Here is an 11,318-nt window from a genome sequence, read left to right on the forward strand (position 1 = left end):
CTGAGTTCAGTCCCTAGCTATCTTTTTGACTTTGGGCAATTCCCTTAATCTTGGTCTCAGTTCCCTCTTCTGTAAAGTTGTATTCTCTGAGATATATTCTGCTGTAAAATTCTATTATTGAATTTTAAAACCACTAACCTTTTCAGTGAGTCTGGTTTAGGAAAGAGATGATGTAACGTTTGTTCAAACTGGTAAAGTTTTAAGTGAAAAAGGTTTTTAAACCTCCTTGTATTTGTTAATTGAGCTATTTTTTTACTTAGACATGCAAGTTCAAAATTTGTATCTCTTTTCAACTCTATAGCCAGTGGTTAATAAGTACAATTTCTGAGGTGGTGGGATTCCGGGATGCTGCTATGGAGGGGTGTAGCGAGCCACAGCTGGAGGCTAAGGCCAAGGTCACCAACCAGCTAATAGATTTTCAGTGGAAGCTGGGTATGGCTGTGAGCTCAGACAGCTGCAGATCACTTAAGTATCCTTATGTTGCAGTGATGCTCAAAGTGGCAGATCATTCAGGCCAAGTAAAGAACAAATCCTTTGAAATGACAATTCCACAGTTTCAGAATTTCTACAGTTCAAGGAAATTGCTGCAGTTATTGAAACTGTGAAAACTGATTGCTTTGTTGATGAATTGCTACCATCATTCTAAAATCATGGACTTTACTTCCTGCAACAAAACTGCCTAAGGATCAAATGATATTTATTGAATGAAAATTACACTTTTGGTTTTCCATTTTTTTAAATAATAAAAAAGAAAATGAGACAAACAGGAAAAAAATAAGTACAATTTCTAGAGACTGGGTGCACTTGAATCTGCCTTCACCATTTATTAGTTGTGGGTCACGGGCATGCTCCTTCATGTCTTTGTGCTCAGTTTACTCACCTGTCAATTGGGAATAATAACAGTATCTAAAACACAGGGATATTGTGAGGATTCAGTGAGATAACTCACTTAAGCCCTGAGCAAGTGACTACAGCATTAGCATATTTTTGATATGTGTCAGCTTTTACTGTCACCTTGCTGTCACCAGCTATCCCATGCTATTATCACTCCATACTTTATTAGTGTAATAATAGCCTCCTAGTTTTAAAGTCTCTTTCTTAAGGTCTGTTCTATACATTTCCCAGCTTAGACTGCCCAAAACACAATTGTCATAATTTTACTCCGCTGCTAAAAACTATGGCAACAGATTTCAGTGAACTTATACGCAGTAGAATTGAGTATAAATTAGTCTGACATTTAAGGCTCTCATTAATATACTGGTTCAATTTATCTTCCCAGACTCATTCGATTACTTTCTCATATATAAATGCTCTGCCTGAATGGATCTCCCCAAATGTCCCTGAGAACAAGTGCTCTGCTCACCCATATTAAGCAATAAGGGCAGAGGCTGTGATGAGTCTTTATACCCCATCACCCAGGACGTGGCACACAGTGGGTACGCAATAGTTGTCGAAACGAACTGCTTCTGCTCATACTGTTTTCCTCCCAGGAGTCCTCTCTTATCTTTACCTATGTAACACCTATCTCCAAGGTTCTACCCAAATATCATGAGTTACTACAATTCATTAACTAACTACCTACTTCTTCTCATAGTACTGTCATGTATCTACTCTGGTAGCACTTATATTCTGCTGTATTATAATTATTTTTGTCATGATCTTATATCTTAATTTTTAAATGGATTTGAGAGCAGTGTACTATGTCTTATTCAATTTTATTTCCTACAATGCCTAGCATTTTGCTTTGTTAACTGTCAGTGGCTAGTTGTCGAGTGCATGAATTCGACTAACAGACTAATATTATCCATTGTTTTGTTACCAGTTTTAAAAAAAGAACTATGCTATTTCCATAGAAGCAAATCTGCATTCCTTACCAGGCTTCTCAGTCTCTGCAAGTGCAATCACATCCTTTCTATTTAACATGACTTTAGGTACCTGCTGAAGCCATACTGGCTTTCTCATTATTCCATGGACAAGCCATATTCAATCTTACCCCATCCTTCCAGTAATGTTTTCTTTGCCTGAGCACAATCTTGTCTTCTTTGTGACCCAAACCTCATTTACGGTTCCATCTCAGTTCCCAAATTTTCCATGGAGCACTCTATGATGACTTCTGCAACATTTCTTCTCTTTCACTACTGAAAAGAGAAATTAATGCACTTAATTTAACAGTCATACAACTTAATCATACAAAGAAACCCCTGCCCCCAGAACAATGAACCTGGAAGAGAATTTAAAGGTGTGGCACTACAGAAATTCTGATATGGAAACTTCAGAGTGGCTACTTCCATATTAACTGACTCTTTGAAATTCCTTTCTTTCTCCTCCCTCAGTTACCCTCATATTATCTATACAGATATCATGCTTGGCTGCTTGTTGTAAGATAGTTATGCAACTGAATCATTATGTAAATAGTATGACTTTACATGTGCTAAGTGCTGATAATATTTTAATTCAATAGAAAAATACGATTTAAATCTGTATCAATTTTTTATGCGTTTTAGTCTTTCAACCCATTAGATATTAGATCCTTTGGGGCAGAGGTCAAATCTGGAACTTTCTTTGAATTTCCCACATTAGCAAGCATAGTTCTAATCACATTGGAGATTTTTATCATATGAACATTATTCACTGTTAGATGAGACCTACCTGCTAAAATGACCTAGTTCACTATATATGTATTTCACAATACGAGGCACTCTAACTTCATTCCATTTTTCCTGGTCTATTCATTCTAAGTTACTGCAGACTTACAGTTTTTTTCCTGGTCTATTGCCTTCTAATTTACTGTCATACTTACTGGACTTCTCAGTAACTAAGGCAACTAAAGCTGTATCTTTGGAGAAGACTTACACAGATATATCTTGGGGGAGTAGGTACACAGGTGGGAGAGGATTTGCTCTCTCTACTGTATTCATACTGTTTTTCACCTTTTGACTGAGGATGCAAATCGAATGTATTATAAATATTTGTTGAGTGGCCTATATGAAGAGAACTGTGTTAGACCCTTTATATACACCATCTAATTTTATCTTCTCAACAAACCTATGTAGTTGATGGTACTAAGCTATATTTGCTAACATGAAAGCTAAAGCTAAGAAAGCTAAAACTAAGCTAAGTCTTTATCCTTAAACTTGATTGCAAGCCTTTCTGATTCTAGGGTCCATGCCAACAGAAGAGGATAAGACAGTGGATCTCCATCTTCAATGAGCACAAAAGTCACCCAAGGAACTCTTTAAAATACATATTACTGAGATCAACTCCAAAGAGTCCAATTTGTTAGGTGTGGGGTAAGGCCCAGGAATCTATATTTTAAGAAACACAAAAAAAGTATTCATTTGGAAAAATTCTGAGATAAGGAATAGTTAAGATAATCATAGTGACAGTGGTAATAATACAGCAACAACAAAACCATACAATACACGGATCGATACCACACTGTCTCTCAGTTACTGTACCACCTTCCTATTTGTCAGGCATTGTGTGTTAAGCACTTATGACATATTTTATCATTTGATTCTCACAACCACCTAATGAAGTATATATAATTATCATCTCCCTTTTATGTGAGGAGGGAACTAGGATCAGAGCCGTCACATAGTTGGTAAGTGGTAGACTTAGCACATGCCCACAACTCTATGAAAGGGGCAGCCAAATAAAAGGAAAGCCAGGGAAACTGCTGTCATAGAGCTGAAAGGAAGAGAGCACATCAAGAACAGATGACGTCAATGCCTCAGAGTTAAGTAGCTAGGTTGTGAGAAGTATTCCCTGGATTTGTAAATGAGGAGGTCATTGCTGATCTTAGCAAGATCAACTTGAGTAAGAAGATGGGAGTAGTAAGGCAGAATATTGAGAGTTAAAGAATGAATGGAAGATGTAAAAAACAGAGTGCTTAAATACCCATTTTATGAATGTCCAACAAAAAATAAGGAAATAAAGAAGCGTCGTTTTATGGGGTAATGCAAATTTAGTGAGCATTTAAAAAAATATGGGACAGTCATGAAAATATTAAGGGGAAGGTACAATGATGAAAGAGAGGTAGATAAGGATGAAAGTAAATAAAAGTGATGAGGCAGAGTCTTGGAGAAGATGGGATAGATCCATTAGCTTTGTATTGAAACACTTATTTTTCTGGGAAAGGTGAGCATAGCTGTGGATACAGGTGTAAGTATTTGACTAGGGATGCTGACATGGGCATTTATGTGCAGGGAGATGGTTAAAGTAGCTCCTATGTGATGGATTTTATTTTTTGTGTTGGGAAAATTAATAGGGTCTTCAAGTGAACTGATAAAGATTTAGAATAGCTACTGTGAGGAAACAGGCCAAATTGACTAGAAACACATAAAAAGGATTGCTGTGGGGTTAAAGGCCCAGCTGAGAGGAAAGATCATATAGTGTAGTGGTATCAGTGTGTATGGTTGTGTGGTTTTTATTCAGTGGTGTTCGGTGGATGCAGAGAAGTAGAGGTAGGATTGGGTTCATCTTAGCTTAGGGGTTTAGTAAAACAAGTGGTGTGGGCAACAGTGAAACGTACGTAAGAGCGTTGACAGTAGGCTTGGTGAAAAGGGCTCTGGAACTGGAAGCTGAGGGAAGACAGTGAAGCTAGTAGAGACTTATAGACAAGGAGAAAAGGGCTAAGGAATTGGGTTTGAAAGAGATGGTAACGTAGTAAATGGTAAAAGTAGTGAAAGAACTGGAAAAGTAGGCGGTTGGGGGATGAAAATGGGAATGAGTAGGATCTAATGTATTTTAGTTACACGGCAGCAACCTGAAAGGAATGTGAAACTTTTTAACTTCCATGATCTAATCTATTTTCTTCTCTTACTTTTTAGGAAGTCTGAGATCCTAACATCTAAGGAAGAGGTCTACTTTTGGCCTTGTGTTTCCTCTCACGTGTTGACAGCTTTTTGATTATCTGGACCTTTATTCCTTGTGTCTCCTTTACTATCAGCTCTGCTATTACTTGCTCTCAGTCAGATTAGGAGAAGTATTTATTTCTTTAATTTCTAGAATAACGACTGCAATGTGTAGGACCATGCACCAGGATCACCTGGAGAGCATGTTGACCATTTATACCTCTGACCTTCACACCGGACTTATTTAATCAGAATCTCTGGGTGGGGGGTGGATTCTGAGGAATCTGTACTTTCAACAAGCTCCACAGGAGATTCTGACTCATGTGACTGTTTAGGAGATGGCAGTTACAATAAGGCAGATTTTTCTCCTTTAACTTATCAATTCACACTCAGTATGTTTTTGCTGTTGACTCCTGTTTGTTGGACAATAATGCTGTTGCTGGTGGGTTCTGACGTTGGGGTGGAGAGGCAAGAAAGCAACAATTTGACCTTGAAATTGGTACCTTTTCTAAATTTCATTCTTACACACAATCCCCCCTACACACATACCATATCTCCATCTATTGACACCAACGCCTAACACATTTAGAAAAGCAAAAGCAAAGTAGAGATGAAAGTGGAAACGATTTACAGAACTAAGCAGCATGACCAAAAAACTCCAAACAGTAGAGATGATTACAAGTAAAAGGTGAGTGGAGATTGGGTAGGTGTAGAGAATAGACAGGTGAGTAAGAGTTTCAATTCAGAAAGAGATAGAGATGTGTCGATGGTGACTACAGATGTACTGTTCTGCTTTCGGTTGAATTAGACATGTGGTTGATGCCCACATCTTTGAAACTTACTGCCACAGTTACATTGTGCTTTTTTGGTAATTCTGTGATCCATTAATCATCAGTGAATTCTCTTGGCACTGCACTCTTGTGTTGTTAGATTTCCCCCACAGAAATTTCAGTTCACAAACAAGAAGAAATCTTATTTTTTGGTATCCTGGTACCTAGAGTTAAGTAGAGAATGTATTATTTTCTTCAGTATCTGCTGACAGTTTTCAAGGAACAGAGGCACAGTGCTGCATCTAAAATCTCCCCTTAGCGACTTAGAAGTCAGGCTTCTGTATATTGGAGTTATGAATCATACAACAAATGTGCACACTCATGGATGAAAAAATCATCATTTGATAATATTCTATGTGATAATATACTAATCCACAGCAATGAAAATATTTTTAAAAGTTTCCTTTTGAGAAGGAACTATATCTTAGATATATTTTTTTATATTTGCAAAGTACACTTTTACTATATCTTTATTAATGATTTCAGTTTAACCTAATACGAAGGCTCTCTCTCTCTCCTTCTTCCTGTCCTCTCTTTCTCCTGTACCACCTCAACACTCTTTTCTCTGTTTCTCTCTGTATGTAGTCTCATTAGCATCTTTATTCCTTCATGTAAGAGATCTTACTGCTTAAAAAAACTAGAATGAAAAACTCAGAATCACATAACCTAAGATTTAGAATAGAAAACATGCCTTTCTTTGAAGAGTAAATGACTGGATGTCCCAGATCATGCAAGTTATTCTTCACTTGATAAAAATACATGAATTAAGTTTCAACGTGGACCATGTAAGTTTCACCTCCCTGAAGTGAATCACCACCATCTCATCTCTTCTGCTTCTAGTCCTAGTGCCCAGATGCACGGACTGCCTGTGTTCAGGCTGGACTGTGTGGCAACAGCAAACATGACCATTCAATTACTCCGACAAGCATCATCTTGAATTGTTCTTACTCCCCAGTGAGAGAAATTTCTCTTAGGTTTGAGCCAGAATATTCAATGTTAGTTCAATTTATTCACGTAATAAATTCTGTCCAATAGTAGAACTTTTGAATGAACTTATGGCCTCTCTCTTATAAAATCCACAATCTAGATGCCTGTTCAGTTTGGACTCTGGCTAATGATGTTCATATCCTGCCCCGGAGCTATGTCTCTTGGATATGTTCCTGCTTTAGGAAGCATGCTCATCTCTGGAGTAACTAACCCTTGCCCTTATTTCCATTTTCAGAGATTCTGGGCCTTAGCACAACTTGTTGTGCTTTCAGTACTCTGGCCCCAGCGTCCTCCGATCTGAATTCTGGGGCCATGAATGAAACCATGGCCATGTTGCTCTTTATTTTAGTCCCAAGGCATCTGATTTTGTACTCATTATGTAGTCCTTTCTTACACTGTAGCCATCCGCCTTCATTTAGGTGTAATTACCTCATACCTTGATAACGGAAACATTCTCCTAAATTACCTCTATGGTACTTCTCCTCAAATTCATTGTCTATGATATTACCAAATTAACAGTCTTAAATATATATTTTCTCTGTGATGCATTCCCTAGTGAAAAACTCCAATGACTCTACAATGCTTACAAAATCAAATTGACATTCCTTAGTTTATCATTTTATGCCTTCATCCACAATCTAGTCTTGATTTTTCCAGCCTTGTCTCTAGTTATTTTCCTACATATAGCTTTTACTATGACTTTCTTGGTGTTCTTGGATGATACTTTTTACTTTTTAATTTATTGAATTCTTTCTCCCTGAAATACCCTCCCTCTCTAATTCAGTTATGAGAAATCCGACTCATTTTCTAAGTTTCCATTAAATTTTTCTTCTTCCATGAGATTTTCCATCATTTTTCTATGATGTTTTCTCCTTTATCTGAATTCGTATAGGTTTATGTTTTATTCATTTGATACTCACAGATATTACTGTAGCTATTTTGGATCATAGCATATCTACTCAACCAGAGAGCACACCCTGAACAAAGGAAACTGTTTCTTATGTATCTTTGTATATCAAACAGTGGTTTGGGTCTAATAGGTACACGGAAAATATTTTTAATGTGAAGTAATGGCTAGTATATCAAAATAAGGTAGTGTTATGAGATAGTAAATATTAATTTTTAAGATAATGATGATCATCCTTAAAGCATGAGGGTTGAAATTTACTGGTCTATAAGAACATTTCCACGGTGCCCATATAATTTCAATAGTGTATATTTGGCTTTCAAAACTATTTCCAACCAGCGTACCATAAGATTTAAGTAGAGTTTACAAAAGAGAGTGATTACTTTCTTGATTTATATAGAAAGATGCTAGAGCATCCTAGGATTTGCCACTTACTAGATATCAGCCTTAGCTTTATTGTTTGTAAAAAACAACAAAAAAGCACCTCAAAAACAAACAAATGAACAAACCATATAACATTTGTTTTATGGCTTCATTAATTTATTTTTCATTTATCTAAAAATGCTTATTGAGAATTGACTATGTGAAAGTCACTGAACTCAGAACTAGGGAAATGATGGTAAACCATTCCTGGCCCATGAACTGGGGAAAATTAAAGTATTCAGGTAGTATTATCATATGAAGGGAAAAGAACATTTGCATTGCAAAGATAGACAAGAGAACATGGACTATTTTGGGAAGATGAATGACATGTTATCAAATTTTATGAATTCCTCAAAAAAAACACTTAACATCTACTATGTGCCATGGACTGTGCTATGCAGTGAGTGTAGGGCAGCTGTTGTAGCCTTTATTACTGTTCAGCAATTCATTCTCCCCTCCCTCAACACAGAGGCAAACTATGCCCCCCCATTCCATTGATTTTGGACTTGTCCATGTGATTGCTTTGACCAGTGAAATATGGGCAGAAGAGACAGTGTGACCATTTTTAAATGAGGCTTAAGAATCATCACGAGTTTCTGTTTCCTGTTTCACTGTTGCCATTTGCCATAAAACCATGCCCTATGTTGTCACTGTTTCTTTAGTTTGGGTTCCAGAAGGAAAAATATGTGGAGCAGATATAAACCCAACCAGCAGCCTAGAGTTATGCTTAGGCAAGCCCAGCTGTGTCCAGTTGGGCCAAGCTGTCATCACAAACTCATGAAGAATAAATATATTCATTGTTCCAAGACGCTAAATTTGGTTGTTTGTTAATGCAGCAAAAACTAAACAATGCAGCAGTGAAGGAGGTATTGTGTCTAGTGGGGAAGAAAGACATTATTAAACAGGTAGTTATCAATGTTCTTTGTGTTTTGAGGAAATGGAGTGTTTCTACAAACATGTATAGCAGGTAGACTTACGTTATTCTGGGGGAAGAGGAAAATCTTCTGGGGTGGCTACTACTTATATATAAATCAATTTAATTTAGCTTCTAGTCTTTACTTAGTATATCCTACACCAACTTCTGTTGGGGAACAGATATACCTTTGGGAAACAATTTCCCAGAAAAATCAGATGCAATATCCACAACAGAAACCGATTGCTATTTTTACCTCATGTAGTAGTTCTGCATAGTTATAAATTATTTTAATGAAGGACTAAATGGATACAGTTCTGTATTTTCACTTAAGATCAATATTCTTGTAGCTTCTATATGACAGGTAACCTCTATAGGCACAAGCTTATTCTAGTAATAGAGAGTATTTCTCTTAAGTTATAGACCATAGACTATTTAGATTGGTGTAGTCCTTGAGGTGACCTGTCCAACAACTTCATTTTTCAAGCTAAGCAACTGGGGTTCAAAGGTAAAAAATTACTTTCCTAAGGCTCCCATTGGAATTTGGGAAGGCTCAGTTGTGGAGGTCAGGTGTCCTGATGTCTGGATCACAGTGCCTATAACTTTGAAAAAAATGGTTCCCCATATAATTGTCTTTGGGTGAATTTTAAGGAAAAAACTTGATTATAAATATTACAAGTTTCTGTGGTGATTCAACTTAGAGACAAGAGGTAAAATTTAGAGGCTGAAAGTTTTTATTAACTGTAGGCCAAAGGAATCCTTAAGTTATCTACCAAGTCTCCCTACATTTCCCTGCCAACCCTGGTCATACTATACATTTTTATGTTTAGTATTATTCATAGTTTTTCATTACATAATTTTTGGTGTGATCACTCAATTAATGTCTATCATTTGTATAATTTTCCTTTTAGTCTCCATTAAGGCAGAGACAATGTATCCCCAGTAACTAGCACAGTATTTGATGCATGCTAAGTTCTCAATACACTTTTGTGAGATTAATGAACAATCTCTCATCCATCCCATGCAAGTAAAATAATCATACTTCATCATTTGGTATGAACTATGTCCCATGATAAATAATCTCTTCTTGCCAAATGGTCAACAGAATACGTTTTTCATAATGTCTGAAGGAAATGAATTAATGGGTTACTTTCAACAGATTTTTATTAACAGATCACATAATGAATATAACATTAAAATATAGCATTATTAATAATAATAAAATCTAAATAGGCACAAAATGATTGCATTAAAATTATTTCATTTAAGAAGAAAATAAGGGTGCCCAGTGACTAATTAAATTAAGATCTGTTCAAGTGGAATTAACAGAATTACTAATAAAAGATTTCAAAATTATTTGAATGACTAATACTTAAGATATGGGAAACTAAAAGGCAACAGTGCTCTAATTTACTATCTTGATATTTAGAAGAAATATCTGTTGGATTAAAGTAGCCTCATTGCCTAAGTCTTAAATGATGCATTACTGAATCACATAAAAAAATAAAGTTTTAAGGAGAATAATATAGGTCCTGAATACTTATTTTGCCAGCATTTTGGGGACTCCAGGGCTAAAAGGGCAAGAGGAAAGGGAAAGTCAACATATAGCTCAGTAACTGAGTCACTTTCATAGTCCTGATATGTGGGAGTAACCAGCTCCCCAAATGATCTCCACTCTGCTTTCTTTGCTGTTCGACTTGCTGCATTCTCTAAGAGATTACCACGGACTATTTAAGAATGGTGTGAGGCCCCTTGGCATCCAAAATTATGACAACATAGAACAAAACTTGAACCAACCAGAAAATCTTTCTTCTTACATAAAGGTTATACATGAACACTTATCATTGTAAAAGAACCACATCTTGCTGGAGTTTTTGAGGAGGATGTTATTTATTAATGCCATACATACATCTTTCCTACATGATTGCTAAATGATTTGAGAAATAGAACAAAAAAATATATGTGAGCCAAAATACCACCTTTATCATTGCTGGAAACCAGGATGCAGATTGTGGCTTTAGGTCCATTAGCCAAATGGACTTGGTACCCGGGTTCCAGAATTAGGGGACTTCATCCATTTACAGAAAGTGTGGACTTGGGCAAGGTCTCCTTTCATCACACTTCCCAGAACTGGCTCCTGCAAGACTTCCAGCACGAAAATGAAAATGAAGACTATCGGTCTCTACCAGAGATTGGCTTCAAGAGAAAACTGGAGGGTGGGGCATGTCTAGTTATTCTTCCTATGTTTTCAGGCAGAAAAAGCACTCCATCTTCCTAAGAAGAAAGTGACTAACAAGAACTACAAAAAAAAATGCCAAAAGTACATTAGTCGAACTCTCTCAATACAAGGAAAATTAAGAGTAGAGGGAAGCTTGAGCAATTATACACGATGAAGATGTCTT

The 11,318-nt window shown here is 36.6% G+C and overlaps 1 pseudogene; it reads left to right on the plus strand.

The window, feature by feature from the left end:
* The first annotated feature begins 344 nt into the window (after positions 1-344).
* Positions 345-646, plus strand: LOC132437163 (COMM domain-containing protein 6 pseudogene; annotated as a pseudogene).
* The last annotated feature ends 10,672 nt before the right edge of the window (positions 647-11,318 follow it).

The sequence above is a fragment of the Delphinus delphis genome, chromosome 14 (assembly GCF_949987515.2).
Source record: "Delphinus delphis chromosome 14, mDelDel1.2, whole genome shotgun sequence".
Taxonomy (NCBI): domain Eukaryota; kingdom Metazoa; phylum Chordata; class Mammalia; order Artiodactyla; family Delphinidae; genus Delphinus; species Delphinus delphis.